Below are 18,313 nucleotides of genomic sequence, written 5' to 3' on the forward strand. Positions count from 1 at the left end.
CTGAGCCACAGCTGCGGGTGGTTCCAGCCCCACTCCCTTCCCATGCTCCCCACCTCCCCACTCCTACTCCATCAACCAGGCTGCCTTGTTGGGCACTGTGTCACCTCGGATCTCTTCAGATCTCAGCGTGCTGCCTTCCTTTGTCAGGCGAGGTAACACGATGACAGGATGATGTGCAATGTGTCCATGTTTCTTTTATTAGGATCGTGTACCCGCTGTCACTTCAGATAAGGACTATTTTGAGTGGTTTCCTGCGAGGTCAGTGGGGCCAGGTTTCTCTGAGAGGTCATGAGAAATATCTGGAACCTCCAAGTGTGTCTATTCAGATCTGAATCCCTTATCATAGCATGGCCAGCCTTGTTATTTCAAGATCATGTCAGGTACATTAGCATTGAAAGCAGCCACGAGAAGCCCAAAGAACATAAGCACATATTCAATTTTGAGCTAAAGGATTCCTCCAGACTTCAGTTTTATTACCCCTGCGCTTAAAGCTAGGCACGTGTCTTTTGTGGATCCTAACAGCATCAATAATTTACATCGTGGAAGCAGCTAGAGGCTCCATTTAAGTTGAGATTGTTGTACAAACAAAATAATTGACAGTCCCTGCCCTAAAAATCTTTCAGACTGGAAAGTGAATCTGCAATTCCCTTTGTAGCTTGCTCTTCCTCGATTTATTTTTCCCTCATATTTAATCCAACTTAAACACTTCTGTGCAGCAACATCAGCATGTTATTTTTAAATTCAGCTTTTATTGACTAATGAGAAGAATTGACCCTTGTCTTTATTGTTAGAAAAGGGCAGAGGCAGCTGGGCTCAAATGCTGAAAGATTTACTGTAGAACAACCGGTTCTGCTGAGGCACCAGCTGAGATATGAGCCATGAATTACGATGCTTCTGAAATACTTTTGCGAGCTTCCAGCGCTAGCCCAGGCTTCTTGTCAGATCAGCTGTTTGCTAGTCAAGACAATAAAAATGCATCCTCTAAATTAACTCTTCCCCAAGGAGTCTGGGTTTAAGCAACCCAGGATGCTTTTCTGACTGTATTTGGCTATGTAGTACCTGGTATCGGTCCTCTTGAATTTGGATCAGATGCAAAAGCAAATTATCAAACAGAATCAAAGAGCTGTTTTCTGATTGACATGGTCTCCTGTACTTCATGTGTTTTTGCAGTTCTCATCCCACACAGAGCAGAGTCCTGGAGACAGAGCACCTCTGATGATCAGGTGCCTTGCTGCAGAGTCTTCGTATTTCTGTGTGTAATTGTCGTGAGCTGCCCGTGCTCACTTCTCTTCCCGTCGGGGCAGCACCCTTCCTCTGTGAAAATACTGATTCTCATTTTCCACAGCTGCTGTGGTCTCCTCTCCAGACTGCCACTTGTCCTGTTCTCTAACATGAAGCCCCAAACTGAGCCCCATGGTCCAGCCACTGCTGAGAGAAGCAGAAAATTTAGTGTCTGGGTACATTTAATTTGGTTTTCGAAATACACTTCACACTGCCTGTAGCCCACTAGAGCAGCTTCCTTTAGTACCATGTTGCCCCACTGACTCATAGTCAATTTGTCATCCTCCAAAATCCCCCAACCCAATTCCATGACAGGAAAATATTGGTTAGAAAACAGCAAGTTTCCTCTTTTTTTTAGGAGACTGACAGAACTATTGAAAGGTTTTTACAGTAGCTGTTGTTTTTATAACATCCTTAGTGTGCACAAAGTTGACTGCATCCAATAATCTTTTTAGTTAATACCTCTGTAGCTGCAATATAAGAGCTAAGAGAGTGAGACGAGATAAAACAATAAATAAACAAACAGGTTTTTTTATTAGATTTCAGGTTTTCCGAGGAAAAGGACAGGAGCATCCACAGCTTCATCACAGATTCCCCGTCCCTCCTGTGTGTTAGATCCTGTGCTCTCCAGGCAGACACAGAAGCCATTACCAAAAGTTAACATCCCACTCAGCACAAGGAGACAATAAGAAGTCTTTGTGCTTATTATACATAAGCATTTCAGTAGCATCTGGAGGCTCCAGTCAGGGGTACACACAACCCACATGTAACCCCTCTGCCAAGCCTTGAAGGGGTCAGGTTCAGCCTCTAAAGGCCCCTGCTGAAGAGCAGCAGTAAAATCAGCAGCAGTTCCAGACCAGCCACCTAGGAGAGCAGCTGAGGTTTTCTCTGGCACAAGCAGTATTCATTCTAACAAGTACAGAATTAAAGACATGAAATCCGTTCTTTGCGGAAAGGAAGGAAACAACATATAGCCATTGTCCCTTTCACACCACCACTCAAATCTGTCATTCACCCCATACATTTGCCCTCACTGAAATTGTTTCAGCCCAAGCAGAAGCTGAGTTCACAGCTTTACCAGATTTCCCTCTTCCAGCAGAGGCTTCTGCATGCCCAGGACTCTCAAGAAGCCCCAGCTGATCCTCAGATCAGAACCACCCTTTGTGCATGACCCATCTGGCACCAAGAAGCACAGTTTGGATGGAGAACAGCTGAAGTTTTATCTATCCCTGCTTCCAGCTCGGGTGCTCCCTCAGCAGCTGAACCCATCCACCTGGAGTAACTGGCAGTAGCTGTCACTTCTGCCAGCCACCCTTGGCCAAGAGATCTTACAAGCTGTCCTCTTCACTAGCTTCCCCAGTGATGCTTTGCTCCAAAGTCAGGGTTCAATAGCACATGGGATTCATACATACACCCTGACCCAGAGAAGTCATGAGCTTGCTCTTTGGTCCCCCCAGACTCCCCCTGTTCTTCCCTTTTCTCCCATGAAGCCATCAAGGACCCTCGCCCTTTCTGCTCTTCCATCCCCTTGGGATTTCTGAAGAGCAACTGCTCTTTTCGTTTAGACTTTGGCCAGAAACAAGGAAAATTTCTATTTCCGTAGACAACATCTCCTCAGCAATATGGGTATTAATAAAAATTATTTTTTAAAAAGTCATTCATTGCTAGTTCTGGGGTAAGGTTTGAAGTCAATTTCCTTAGTTAATGACAACAGGATTGCCACAGATATTTGCCAGTACTGAATCAGACTCTTGGCCCATTTGGCCAGGTTGGCATATACTAAGTGGTGAGAGCTCACTAGTTTCATAGGTCTTTTATTACAGCAAGGATGATTAAAGTAGGGGTGTAAGAAGTTGGTCCACTGTCATTCTGGAATCTACCTGTGGGGCAGAGGGAGCAAGCTGCCTAAAAAGATTGCTTTGTCTCCTATGTTTTCCTATTGAATTATATTTGATAGAAAATGCTAGAAATCATAGTATACCCTGGTGAAAATCCTTCTTTTGTTACCACTTTCTTCCAGGGTGAGCAACCCTCTGACACATCTGTTTCAAGCAGAGCACCCAGGTGCTACACTGAAGTTAACTGATTTCTGCCTTCCGGAGATGAGCCTTCTAAGTCAAATGTGTGTCTTCTGATTTCATAAAAGGGTGCAAGCGAGGGAGATGATCCAAAGCCAGCTGACAGCACAGAACAAGACTCTCCTTGAAATGAATGGGTTTTGAATGAGCCCCAAAGGCACTGGTTCTGAAGAAAAAGAAAAGGAGCAGAATTTGGGTATTCCTCAAGTGTCAGAGACATAAGCAAGGCTGCATGTAATGGAAATAAGGAAAGTCTGGTTGATAAAGATAGGGCAGCAGAGTTTCCTTACAAGCTTTTTTTTGTTCCTATGATTTAGTACACACCATTTTCTGACAGATTAGGCAAGTATCCATTTTCCTTCCCGGAGAAGCTGTGGTGATCATCAGTAAAGGCTGAATACACCACACTGCAGAACAACTCTGCTGATTGCGGTAACAGCCTTCAGCAAGGAGCCCAGCCAGCTGTGCTGAACAAGAGGCAGGCACACAGGCAGTGCGCTGCCAGACAGGCAGCTGTATTTGCCATACTCAGTTACCCGCAGCACCAAACGAGAGGTACAATGAAATTTCTCTCACCCAAATGCTGGTCCAAGGGCACTGAGATATTCCAGGCCAATGAAGTGATAATTCAGTTAGCAACACATTGCCACCATTAGTATGGAAGCAATAATCCCATCACAGTCCAAAGGTGACACTACTGCTGGTGTTCTACAACCCAGCCTGCACAGACCCTTGAAAAATCCCATAGCTCTTCTAAAAGAGCAAACACAATTTTCTGATAAAATTCCATTTTTTATATTTTCTCTCTGTCTACCTACACCTCCTCCATTGCTATTCCCTGAAAAAATCAAGACAGACCTCATTCTTGGTGGTGGTTGCATTTGTGTGCAAGGAAAGCATGAATCAATTACTGTTTATAAAATGCCTTTGACTCCTAAAAGACTAGAAATTCCTCTATAAACATACCACACTATCATAAGCTTTCCGTTGGGTTCCAATGATTGATGAACTTTCAGGCCAGCAATGTCATTTTGATCAACTAAGTCAACCCCGGGCACAAGAGAGGCCAGAGAAATTCCTGCAGTAGGTCTCATAATTAGATTAAAACATGTGGTTATAGTTTGTGGCAACTGAGGTAGCAAACAAACAGAAGTGTTTCTGTTTTACCCAAAGAATAAGTGATACCTCAAAGAGTTTTAGCATCAATATCTCAGTGATTTTAATCCTGAAAAGTATTTCAAGAGCTTCACACTAAGTTTCATTCAGGGAACACAGGTCTGCGCTGCATGTTGTAACTGTTTCTGTTTAGGGTAGAAGTTTTTTATTCTTCTTCCTTGGCCCAAGAACCACAAAATGTCTTTTCCTGGAATGGCTTGATTGCATGTAACCGTAAATTAAAGATGAGCTATTCCTATACTGAAGCCCTGTGCAAGACCCACATCAAAATATGCCTGCCCCCCACGTTTAAAAAATGAATATTTGCTTCATACTAAGAAAAAATGATATTTGCGAGCAGCTGTGTGCATTGTGTTTCACTGAAAAAGCAGGTTTTAGCTATGGTTTGTGAAAGGTGGGCTTCTCTAATCAAACGTGCATATCGTCCCAGGAAGGGGAGAACTGGTCTCGTTAAGATCTAGTTGAGAACAAATTGCCCTAATAAGAGGAATATTTTACAAGTTCAGTAACTAAATAATGAAGAAAACTCCAGAACATCCAAAGTAATGAGACCTGTCATTCATGTATAAGTTTAACCTGGAAAGCTGAAGCAAGGCAAGTAGAAAAAAATTCAAACACTTTCAAAGTGCCAGGCAAAACTCTAAACGTGTCTTCCCACAGTGGCATTTGCCACCCCTTGCCATAATGGTCAGGGTGTCTTGATCACATCAATATTTTCCATAAGTCCTCCACACCTACATATCAAAAGTACTAGGAAAAACTATAGGAAAAGAAAGTAAAGCAAATAAACGTACTGGGGATAAAAATCAGATCTGTTAAAATCAATGGCATTTTTTCTGCAGGTTTCAGCAGAGTCAGATTCACGTACAGCTAACAAAGCAGGTCACTGATGCCCACATCAGATCACTCCCAGATTCCACACACGGAAGCTCCTCTTGGCAAAGGGAGCTTTCACCTACCTTTCTCAAGTCCTAATTCAGCCTGGTGCTTAAAGCCCTTGAGAGAGAGATTATTCACAGCTTTACACTAAGTAAGCATTTATCTTGCCCAACTGCAGCCCATGATCACATCTTCAGGGAAAATATAAAAGTGAAAAGGAAGGGATGTGTCTTCACTAGGAGGATGACAAGTCTGAGTTCTCCCTAACACTTGATCTCAAACATATGTTTCTTTCTGGTATTTGAGTGACCGAAGAAAACATTTTTCATTTTTTCCCGTTTTGGGGAAAAGTGGCATTCCTGGATCCTAGACAACGGGAGGCCTCAAGAAGCAAATGGCTCCAGGCTCTCTGCTGAGTGTCACATTTGTATTAGCCATGGCACCCTCAAAGCTTGTCAGCAGTCCTCATGTTCTGGGAGTCCCAAAGATCCAGAAAATGCTCTGAAACCAGAGGTCAGCTACATATGTCCAGAGGCCAGGAGGAGGTTCAGAGTGGCCTCTTCCAGTCCTGTCAACTCTTCCTGCTCTGAAGCAGCTATCACCTACTCAGTTAGTCTCTGAGGACACCTGACCTCAGTCTCTATGGGAGCCTTGAAACTTGTCCTCTCCATTATTCCCTTCCTTCAGAAGGAAAAAAAAATCTATAAAAACAGTCTTTTGGTTGAAAACACCTTGCTGTGTAAGACAGCACATGTTCCACCTTTTGAGCTGAGGTGGCGTAGAAAAGGTCAACCAACACCCAAGAAATGAGCAATGTGTTCTTTTTGAGTGTTTCCAGTTTTAGAAAGGCCCAGTCAGCTCTCTGGATAGAGCACATTTTTAAAGAAAATGGGCCAGAAAGTCCTCTATAGATGAGTCACACTGACTGAGTATCAGTGCAGAACAACGGAGCTGTTGTCCTATCAGGGCTGAGCCAAAAATAGTTGTTTTCATAAGCCTTTTACCTGATTCTCGTTCACATCTGCACTGAAGTGCAGTGGGGATGGGAGAACCAGTTTTACTTCAACTCCAAACTCTTTCAGTATTTGCAGCAGAAACGTATTAATGAAAAGGATTTAGCAAATAAGATTTTTGGCAAATGACTAAAATGTTGGCAGAAGAGGTGTTCTTAGAAGGTGGTAAGCAGGACATGGCATCATTCTGGGTTTCTGCTAATAAAACTTCTTGATGGGGTACAGGGTTTGCATGTAAAGGTTTTGGTAGCGGGGGGGGGCTACAGGGGTGCCCAACCAAGAGAAAACTCTGTCATGCCATGGCAGGGGTGTTTGGCCTAAATTCAAAATAGGCCATGGTTTTAGACACCTGAATTAAGACACGGTAAAAGGAGTAAATTTTCAGAAGTATTAAACATCTGTCCATAAAGAAAGAAAGAAGAAAAAAAAGACACTCTTTATCAATTTGAATGCTAAAAAGAAAAAAAATCACTAATGCCTACATTACGTCTCCAACATGAAAAGCTCTTCAATAAGCCACACAACACTCTAAGACGTCAGATAAATAGTGCAGTATTACAGATCAAATGGCTGGCACAGAGAAATCAAACGATTTGTTCAAAACTGCTGTGGATATGAGGGCAGAGCCCAGAGTTTGACATTTCCAGTGGTTACTGCATATCCCTCCCCTGGAAGCTGGCAGTTAACCCCACATGCATTTTTTAGAAACCTTTCTGGAAGTTGTCACGTTCTGTGACATGTTGATCAAGGTTCCCCACCAAGCAAGGGGCTTTACTTAACCTCAGACCTGGTTTTGAGTTGTGCACACATCCAAGAACAAACATACACACACAAGTCAACAGACCCGCACTGTCATGGAGCCAAACGATCTTCTTTCAAAGCACGAGTCTGGGAGAGGGGGCCAGAAGACTTTGGCAGCACTCAGACCTCCCAGCCTGAGAAGTTCCCAGGTTGCTCTGTGGTTGCGCACATTTTATCAACTTGAGAACGTGACAATAGCTTTACAACCTCCTCCATCCCATCTATCCCCTTCACCCTCTTTGGTGTGCCTAGTGAAGGGATGGGATGAGGGGGGATGCAGGGCAAGGAGAGGGGGAATTTTTTCTCTGTCCCCCAGTTCATGCTGAAGTGTTTGTCTTTGGTATGTTAGGAGTACTAATTTATTCACATGGTTCTTCACTTCAGCATAAACATGTTGTAAACCCTTGGGAAGATCCACTAACTAAAGCAGTTCAGCTACAGCTAGATGACTAAGTCTCATGTCCATTCCTTCAGGGCAATTTTTGTTAGAAAGAAGAAGATATAAAAGACTGGATGGATACAGAGCCACATATGAAGAATATTCAGGACTGAGAAAGGACCATCCCACTTCCTAAGCCCTCTGAGATACCAGACAAATCCCTGCTTCTTTTAGCGCTTGTCACATGTTTGCCCTTCACCATGCACCCTATGCTCGTAGGACTCTATTTTAACAGGTCGTGTAGATACATCAGCTTATACAAACAGGACTCAGGTCCACCTTCTGCTTTTAAAATCAGACACATTTCTAGCCTTAGCATCTTAGCCAAAGACATGCTAACTCATCTGAAGGTAATCTATGTGAGTGCAGACAAGTAGAGTGCTGTTGATACCATGCCTGACCAACCAGGCTACCTTTTAAGACGAGATGACTGTAACTTCAAAGAAGTGATCATTCCCGTCTATCTGACACGCATGCAATTGCATCTGGAGCATTGTGCCCAGCTTTGCGTTTCCCGGTACAAGCAACGCATTGATGTAACAGACCAAAATATATTTCATCTATAACTCAGCTGTGCTGGATTCCAGGGCTAATTGTTCATACAGGATGAGCTCTGCAGCATTGATTCAGATCACAATATACGTTTTTCCTCAGGAGCATCACTCTTCAGAGGAAAGGCTACTTATTTATTTGTATCACTTCTAGCCAGGATTTCAAGAGCATGAAAAGAGTAGTTTTTCAACAGGAACTACAAGTATGACCAGTTTGACTACAGTGGATGCCTTTTACTATGAGTTTTTGCCTAATAAAAAAGTAGGCACTGGTACAGATGTGTACAAAGCCTACGCTTTACTATGTGAAGAGTAAGCCCCTGCACATCAGATGATTGCCTACCATTTCTGTTTGGTGTATTCACGGTTTTGAGCTGTCTTTCCGTTTCTCCTCCCTCCCCTCTCAGATAAAGAGATACAGCATGCTTTTTATTTGTATCAGCAGCAACCTATGAATCTCTAGAACAAAACTCCTCCCCAGCCATTTCACATTTCTTTCATATTATCTTATGTCTGCTGTCTGGAGATGAAGGGTTTCTTCCCCTCCTTGCCATATGGGAGCAATAACAGATATTCATCAAGTGCAGGGTTTTCAAGAGAGACAGTATCTGAAAGCAGTACTTGAAAGTTGAACAGAAATATGTATTTCAAAATTGCATCCAGAATTGCAAAATTCACACATGCTGTAGCTCACCGCTGAGGCTCCTGTATCCCAAACCCTTCATCTTGTCCACACATGCAAATAAGACAAGCCAGGGACTGTTCCTTGGCACTGGAGCCAACTGCCCAGCAGCTCATATCCAGACAGCTAAGCCCTTTCACCTCCCCAGAACTAAATGCCTGCAGCCAAATTACTACTGGGGATGGCCCCTCGCCAGTGCGAGTCCCCAGACAGTGCCCAGCCTTTGTCTGGAGAAGCGATAGCTGGTGTGGGCTGGAGCTGTGCTAACAGCTTTACAGTATGGACAGGTATACACTAGTGCTCATGGCTATGACTTGAGCCCTTGTATTTGTGGACATTTCCCCTCTCTCTTAGTCATCGCAGAAGAATGGTGTCTATTAAGGCAAAGGTCAACTGTGTTCAAGAATCATGTCAGCAAGGGCTGGAAAATAGCAGGACAGTACACGAATTCTTATAGTTTATTGTTATTATTTATCAGAACTGACTGTTTAAGGTGTCTTTTAAGGGCTAAGACGACTGTTGTTTTCCAGGAGGCAGACTGGCAGTCACATGGGGAGGAACTGGCGGTAAAGCCCAAAGCATTGGTCAAGTTCTGGAGGCACAATATTAAACAAGAGGAGACGGCTCAAATACTGCATGTCTGTCACAGACAGCTTGGTCTTCAAAGCTCCAAGAGACACAGCTCTTATTTTAAGCTCACGTTTCCACACGCTTCTACAGTATCTTTGTACAATTTGATGGAGACGCGTCCTTGAGGGGTCACCTTGTATAGGCTGGCCCTGTCTGCCATTTATCATCGAGCTGGAAGTGCTCATGAATTACTCTCTACATATACTAGTTTATTTAGAGATAATTTGAGTTGCTGCATGTGTGAACAGGGCCTTTCATTGAAAAACTGTAAGCAGCCAGACAGAGGGAGGGCTTGTGGGGAGCCATGGTAAAGTGTTTCAAGCAAACGATGCCCTGAACGGTTCCACCTCTGCAACACCAGCAGGCAGCCCACAGCACGAGGGAAACACCAGCACAAACAGCTGTCACTTTTTGCTTGGCCAAAAACAGGCATTCTGCATATTTATTTAAACTTAGCTGACTATTAAAGTATACACATGTAATACTGACCACGGGTGCAGAAACGACATGTTTCAGTGGTATTTTGTCTGCTATTGACCCTTCCCAGCCAGACCAGAAATGGGCAATTCTAGTGAAAAAGAAAGAAGACAGACCAGGAAAAGGTCTTGAAATAATTTGGGGTTTGTATTAACAGAGCCTGGGTGGATGCCAGGTGTCAACCCTCCTAAAAGGAAGGCTCAAGGATATGCTTCATTAGTAAAGATTAAAGAAGCCAAACACAGCACACAGCTACTTGCTCTGTGAATATTAATAGCAGTGTTAAGCAATGTCATGTCAATCGCCTTACAATTACAATTGTGATTACTATTACACCTTAAAATTTGAATCCATAGGTGTGGAAGAAGGACACCCATGTGCAGCTGTGCATTGGTAAATCACTGCCTAGTAGGTTAGTACCTATCAGAGGCCTCATGTGAACCTCCCTGCTCTTTCTATGATTTCCCATTCAGCCTTTGCTATTCTCCTCTTGCTTTTCTCAGTAGCCAGACTGTGAGCCACCAACAGCTGATATATGAAGGACATGATCACTTGTTGAGCTGGAGCAGAAAAACCTATCCTTTGGCTGTGGAGAGCACATAGTTCCTAGTCTTAGTCAATGTGGTGGTTATTAAAATGTAAAAACGACAGGTTCCAATGCAATTACTATGGCATCATTGGATAACTCCTGATATTTCAAAGCTGGAAAGTCTGGGCTAAAGATCTGTAGCTTCTTTTGCAATGTGAAAGAAACATGCAGGTCTGAGAGTGTATGTTGCTGTACAGCTGGTGTAATCATGCTCACTAACTGCATTGACTACATACATGTGGATATCTATAATTATTGATATCATCAGTCCAAAACTAGGCTACTTACTTACTACACAGGTCTGTGCAAACTTCATACACACCTTTCAGCTAATAATTGACCTCTAAAAGAACTCTAGCTAACTCAGGAGGTGACAACTCCATGTAATGACTCCCATCATGGCACCAGACACCAGCGTTCAATATCACAATAGTCCCGTGAAACCAAGCTCGCTCCTTCTTGGAGAGACTGGGCTTACAGGTACTGGTAGAGAGGACAAAATCTTGACTGCTGAATGCATGCTAGACCAAAGACTGCTCCCCATTAAATAAAACTTCCAAGGATAATATTAGTGATAGGTCATGCGACACCGAACTGCACTTAACTTCATCTAGATCTGCAGACAGGATTGTTCCACCATAAACAAGAGCATCTCTAGTTTTGGTCATGACTATATGCCACCACGAGCCATTGTTATTTCCAGCCAAGAACGTGTCCTGTTTAACTAATTTGGACTGGTATCAATACACACAAGGACCTTCTGTTCTTTGCATCTTGTCATTCATAGTGTTTTAAACAATTTGTCTGGTGTCAACCACATTATTTCCCCATGCAGGGGAAGTGAAAAACAAAGAGTAAACAGCTTTGTGTGGAGAGAGGTCTTTGAGTCTGAAGACTGGTGGAGAACAATACTATGTCTACCTACAAATGGGCAAAAAAGGAAGCTCCAGGAAACCGCAGACCAGTCAGCCTTGTTTCAGTCCCTAAGAAAACTATGGAATAGGTCCTTAAAAAAGCTATTTCCAGGCACACAAATGACAAGAAGCTGACTGTGAAAAGCCAACTTGGATAGACTGAAGGGTCAACCATGTTTGACCAAACAAATTTCTCAGTGGATGAGAGGAAAGTTGTGGATATTATTTACCTTGATTTTAGCAAGGTGTTTGCGAGAGGTCCCCTCAAAATCCTTCTTGACAAGCCATTAAGATATGGAGTGGACAGATGAAACAGAAAATGGTTGAAAAACTGACCAAATTATTAAGCTCAGAGAGTGGTGATTAAACACTCAAAGTCATGCTGGCAGCTAGTCATAAATGAAGTTCCTCTGGAGTCAATGCAATTCAGCTTTATAAATTATCTGGAAGGTAAGACTGAATGCACCCTCACCACATCTGAGGATGAGCCTAAGCTAAGAGAGGAGATGGATGTACTGGAAGGAAAAGCCACCATACAGAGAGATCCCAGTAGGCTGATGAGATCTGGCCAACAAGAATGAGGTTTAACATGACGTTCAGCAGACATAAACGTCAGGTCCTGAACCTGGGATGGAATAATTCTAAGCAGTAGCACCAGCTGGACACATGGGCAGTTGCTCTGCTGGAAAGGCACAGGGTGTCTTGGCAGACAGCAAACTGAACATGAGCCAGCCATGTATCCTAGCAGCGATGAAGGCCAACAGCATCCCAGGGTGAATTAGTAAGACTGTTACTGATAGATGAAGGGATGTGATTTTCCTGCTCTGCTTGGCACCTGTTAGGCCACACCTGGAACATACTGTCCAGCTTTTCTCTTCCCAGTTCAAGAGAGACATTGCAAGCCTGGAGATGGTCCAGAGGGGACCAGCAAGTTTAGGGGGTTGGAGAACTTCACAGCTGAATGAACTGTGTTTGCTTAGCCTTGAGAAGGAAAGGCTTAGGGTGGGGAATCACTGCCTTCCAATACCTAAAAGGTAGTTGTGGAGAAGATGCATCCCTTCATGAGGATGCACTATGAGAGGAGAAGAAGCAATGGCACAAGTGGCTTCAAGGGAAGTTCCACTTGAATATTAAAAATGCTCTTTGCTGTGAGAGCAACTGAAGAGTAGGATCAGTTGCCTGAAGAGAGTGGAATCTTCCTCACTAGAAATGTTAAAGACTTGGCTTGACTGGGCCTTGAATAACCTAATCTAAGGCTCTGCTTTCAACAGAAAGTTGGACAAGATGGTCTTGGGAGGTCCCTTCCAATCTAGACTTGTCTGGGCTTCTATGATTCCTTTCCATTTCTTCTTCATGTATATTTTGCTATGTACTTATGTCGGGGTAAAAATTGTCTTGAGTGTTTCAATTTGGAACAGAAAGCAGTAAGGATGTAACAGTATTTATTTTCCATGAGTGACCAAGATACAAAGAGTTAAAGATTTCTTGCTAGCTCAGACGGTAGCTCCAGTTCCCACATACCCAGACTTTAAATGGCCTGGGTTGCACCCTAACCTGGACACCTGGCAGACATTCTTCATGCCAGGTTTCTGCCCAGTCTAACCCTGCCCGGAGGGGCAGTGAGTCTCATGCTTCTCGCTGGCCATGCTTCCCCTGACTGCTGACGCGTTGCATGCTCCACATCGTATGCCAGCCCAAAGCACAAGCCCTGCCCTTCCGCCTCCTGGACATGAGCTGGCATGCAGAGTGAGCACAGCAACCTCCCACAGAAGCTCAGAAAACAAGGCGACTGTTACTGGTAGAGGCAAAACTGGCTGCAGCCAAAAGTCTCAGCCCGCCTGAAGCCCCTGTCCCAGTTTCAGCTGCAAGCCCAAGAGACGAACAGAGCCTCACAGATAAACTACCACAGGACCAGCAGCTGAAGAGTTAACCATGGTAGCAATAATGAGGCAAATGGAGTGAGCTGTGTGATTTTTGTCTAAATCACAGAATAGAACCTCAGAACTGTTTAGGTGGGAAAAGACCTTTTAACACCATCGAGCCCAACCCTAAACCTAACACTGTCAAGTCCACCACTAAACCATGTCCCTAAGTGCCACATCTTTACATCTTTTAAACACCTCCAGGGATGGGGACTCAACCACTTCCCTGGGCAGCCTGTTCAGTGCCTGTCAACCCCTTTGATGAAGAAATTTTTCCTAATATCCAATCTAAACCTCCCCTGATGCAACTTGAGTCCATTTCCTCTTGTCCTATCACTAGTTACTTTGGAGAAGAGATTGACCCCCACCTCACTGCAACCTCCTTTCAGGTAGTTGTAGAGAGTGATAAGGTCTCCCCGAGCCTCCTTTTCTCCAGACTAAACAACCTCAGTTCCCTCAGCTGCTCCTCATAAGACTTGTTCTCCAGACCCCTCACCAGCCTCATTGCCCTTCTCTGGACACGCTCCAGCAACTCAATGTCTTTATTGTAGTGAGGGGCCCAAAACTGAACACAGGACTCCAGGTGCGGCCTCACCAGTACCCAGTACAGGGGCATGATCACCTCCCTACTCCTGCTGGCCACACTATTCCTGATACAAGCCAGGATGCCGTTGGCCTCCTTGGCCACCTGGGCACACTGCTGGCTCATGTTCAGCCGGCTGTCAGCCAGCACCCTAAGGTCCTTTTCTGCCAGGCAGCTTTCCAGCCACTCCTCCCCAAGCCTGTAGCTTTGCATGGGGTTGTTGTGACCCAAGTGCAGGACCCGGCACTGGCCTTGTTGATTCTCATACGATTGGCCTCAGCCCATTGATCCAGCCTGTCCAGATCCCTCTGCAGAGCCTTCCTACCCTCGAGCAGATTTATACTCCTGCCCAACTTTGTGTCATCTGTGAACTTACTGAGAGTGCACTCGATCCCCTCATCCAGATCATTGATAAAGATATTAAACAAGATGGGCCCCATCTGTGCCCTGGGGAATATCACTTCAGGAGTCCACCACTAAAGGCTGAGCACCTTTAAACTCACCATCCCACCCACCGTTTCCCCCCTAGGATCCTTACTGAGATGGACAGGATAAGGAGGGTGGGTTTATCACTTGTGCCAACACTTTCCTGTCCTGCACATGGAGGCAGGAGGAAAGGAGAGCTGGCTTTAGCAGGAGGCAGCCAGCAAGTGAGGCAGTGGGTGGGATGGCAGGGAGCTGAAGCAGCACTGGTGTTGTGCATCTAGGGAGGCGTCAGGGCCACCAAGCACGGTGGCACACCTTTGGGGTGGCTTCCACTGGCATGAAATCGTCTCCATCGCGGAAGCCGCACTTGAAATACCTCTCCAAAATTGCTTCAGATAAGCCATGATTCCTACCCTGAGGAGCTCGAGACATGTCTAATCCCATACTCCTCCCTTTCTTGGCCCAAGCTCCTTGCCTGCTGTAAGTGACAGCAATACAAACACCTCCGTAGCTATGAAGCACAATGAGATGTCTGAGACAATGGGAACTCACTCTGTGCAGCAATCCTTGAGGTACTTTGGGTGATGCCCAGCTGTGTTTTGCTTGGCCCCATCCGCAGGCTTCCAGGAGACCCTGCGTCACTGTTCCTTGTCCCAACAACACACCAGGGCAGCTGCGCAAGCCAGGGAGCAAAGCGGGAGCATTAGCAGCCGGGCAGGCAGCAGCCAAGCAGCCGCCACGGAGCCACTGGGAAATCAGAAAGTAGGCAGAGTAGGCACCTATTTCTGTGAAAATGATCTGCAATTAAATTGATATTAACTGTTTCAGGCCATGTACAGGAAGACAACTTAAGTTTGAAAACAGACATGAAGCACAACTTCACAAAGGCAGGAAACTGATGTATGCCCGTATTTACACCAGTTTCCCACATAACACGGTCCAGGAGATCACCGTCTGTCCATCCTCCCTCTGCTGAATACACTGGCATCCAAACCTGTCAGAGAAAGATTATGAGATTTCAATCCATTGTGTGAAAACAGCTGAGCAGAGGAGAGAAACCCTAAAGCTGCCAGCCCAGCTTGGGGATGAGTTCATGCACTTTCACAGATCAGAGGCTTTGGATGGGCACCAGCTGGGAGTCTGGGAAGGCACAGACGCTGCTGTGAGATATGAAATGGTGGTGGGCAGGTGTCCAGGCAGGTGACCAACTCGAGTGGGAGATGGGACATGGGCCTCCCATGTTAAAGAGGAACTGCTCAGTGCTGGTCTCTGCAAGCTCTCATGCTTGGCAAAACATGGGAAAAGCAGGCACGCCCAAAGAAACAGCGAAGTTTGGTAAAAATAGCATTGCAATTTCCTCCTTACACTGACCTATACCCCCAGTGGGTTCACTGGGAAGCATTTTTCATCCACTGGTTTCTCAGCTCCTGAACGCTTCCAGTATTTCAAAAGTTTTGCCATGTTTCATAAAATCAGGATTCTTCAGCACAAACACAAGCAATGAGAAATGTGGGATGGCCAGGACATCCAGTGCTCAGCCAGTGCTCCACTCCTCTCACTGCCAGCACAGAGGTGGCCATGAGCAGTAGGGAAGACCTTGGGCTGCCTGAGGAAGGGGCAGCCCCAGCTTCTGCCTTCTCTCCTGCCTAAACAAAAGCAGCTGTAACTGCTGAACCACCTGGGTGTGCAGTAGAAGTGTTGTGAGGTAAATTGCTATGGATCTCTCCTTTAAGGCTCTCCTAAAACACTTACTGAGCAGACAATGATTTGGGAATGGCTTAGTGCCCTTGGGTGTGGGCATTTGCAATTCAGCTCCTCAGTACACCCAGGCATTTTAGGGTTTTTACCTTAAATTTTCCAGAGCTCGTTTGAGTGCCCATTCACCACCTGCTAACTGGTTACTCTGGGAGCAGGGCACTTTGATTTTTATTAGAAAACCCACCATGATATACACAACTTCGGACAAAAGAGGACATCACGCCAGAAGGACCAAGTGTGGATGACAGGCATGACAATGAAGATGACAAACACTGCAGTCCTGGTTACAAAGAAAGTGTAATGGGCAACGCAGCCCTGTTTGTGGCCTCCCAGCTGGTTCAAGGCTCTACCATAATGTTCAAAGTATGATGGAGACACAAAATAATGAAGATAAACAGCGTGGTGATATGGGAACGATAAGAAGTGGTGGGGACTATTCTTCTTATCCAAGCAAATATTCCTGTGTCTTGTCTTAGGAAACTATTTCAAATATCTCGCCTACGATAAAAGGGGGATATCCTAATTGAGGGTTAAAATTGGGAAATCCTACGGTCTAAAGAAGGAACATCCATCACAAAGAGGTATGCAGAAGATGGCACGTCCACATGAGAGAAACATCAACAGTTTCACAAGAGCTGCAGACTACTCGGAACGTGCTACATTTTAAAGTTTTTCTTGAAACCTGGGATGCTTTCTTCTTAACTTAGCAAACCCTGAGGTCCTTATCAGTACTGGATGTTTAGATGACTTGGCAGTTCCTGAACATTTTCTTTACAACGAGTAAACCTGACAAGCACAATGCGAGTTACAAACTGCCTTGACTTCCAGGAAGAAGAGGATGGTTCAACGAATGCAACTCTCGAGTCCCCGATGGAAAAAGAGCATATCTTACAGCAAAGCCTTCCCATACCCACTTGTATTTTTTCATGAAGTTTTCTATGCCCTGCACTTATGCTACGAGGCTGTTGGGATGTCTCTGTGCAGCCAGACCCATTCCAACTGGCAGCTCTGGATCAAAGAGCACTGGAAACATTAATCAGTGGACCTAATCATTTCCAACCGCAAGAAACTTTTCTCTGTGACCTGGCATATAAACACCAAGTCATTTCCTTCACTGGTTGACAGACCAGAAACCAAACAATCCTTATCATATCCAATTCATCTTACTGCTCCGGGTTATACATGGATCAGCCTGCAATCCTCTAGCAGCAGTGGCAAACTTTAGGCGCTTTACTTAATCAAACTGATTAGCAACCTGTCTGTAGCGGCTTTTATCTGCTGGTTCCCAAGTAGTTTACAAGCATTAAGTGCATCTAATTTTGTGATAGCAAAGCAAGATGTCGTTACTATTTTCAAAAGCACCTCCAGTAATGAGGGAGAGATCTTGTTTTGAGGTGGGTGGGGAGGTGCAAGGCAGCAAGTTTTGCTGATGCATGAAAACTGCTTTGAAAATTAAATGAGCGAACGGCGAAGTCAGGGAGGGAGCCCAGGAATTCTGACTGCCAGCTATCTGTGCTGCCCATACTGCCATATGGTTTGTAGCAAAAAGGAAAAGAATAATCAAAGCAGACATCTGTGCCCAGCACCTTATCTATTTGGGCACCATCCTCCGGACAGCCGCACACTGAGCACAAACAAAGGGTGATGAGATCTGTCCCCTCTGCGGGTCTGCAGGGGGACACGGTGCCTCCTGCTCTGGTTCAGGTTAATATGTGTGTGATCACCACCTGTCTGGGAGTTTGCTCCCACGGTAACATTGATTTCTCGCTTAATGCCAAGAGCAGAACAACCGCCCTGTCACTGTTGCAAGGAAAGCTGACAAAAAGCTAATGTTGCTTTAGATTTCCTCGGTTTTCACTTGAATGCCCCCGACTTGGGGGAAAAAAAAGAAAGAATTATGCCAAAGGTCAGTCTGTTCCAGGGCAGCTTGTTCCCTCTTTGAAGGAGAGAGAAACAAGGGGTGGCACAGAAACCTGCTGCTACACCTGACAGGCTCTCACGGATAAGAGTCGGTGACGGAGCCCTGCGGGAGCATTCTGCAAACTTGCACGACCTGCCCTGAACCTTGCCCCAAACTGTCCCGTTCTTTCCTCTGGTGCATGGTGTCAGAGGCA

The 18,313-nt window shown here is 45.1% G+C and overlaps 1 protein-coding gene across 1 annotated transcript in view; it reads right to left on the reverse strand.

Annotated features, from left to right (window-relative positions):
• Positions 1-1,398: 1,398 nt before the first annotated feature.
• LOC142360815 (uncharacterized) overlaps positions 1,399-18,313 on the reverse strand; it is a 173,040-nt gene continuing 156,125 nt past the window's right edge. Inside the window, exon 7 of the mRNA XM_075415561.1 lies at positions 1,399-1,425. The gene's annotated coding sequence lies outside the window, so the exon portion shown is untranslated. The remainder of the gene's footprint in view (positions 1,426-18,313) is intronic.

The sequence above is a fragment of the Opisthocomus hoazin genome, chromosome 3, assembly GCF_030867145.1.
Source record: "Opisthocomus hoazin isolate bOpiHoa1 chromosome 3, bOpiHoa1.hap1, whole genome shotgun sequence".
NCBI lineage: Eukaryota > Metazoa > Chordata > Aves > Opisthocomiformes > Opisthocomidae > Opisthocomus > Opisthocomus hoazin.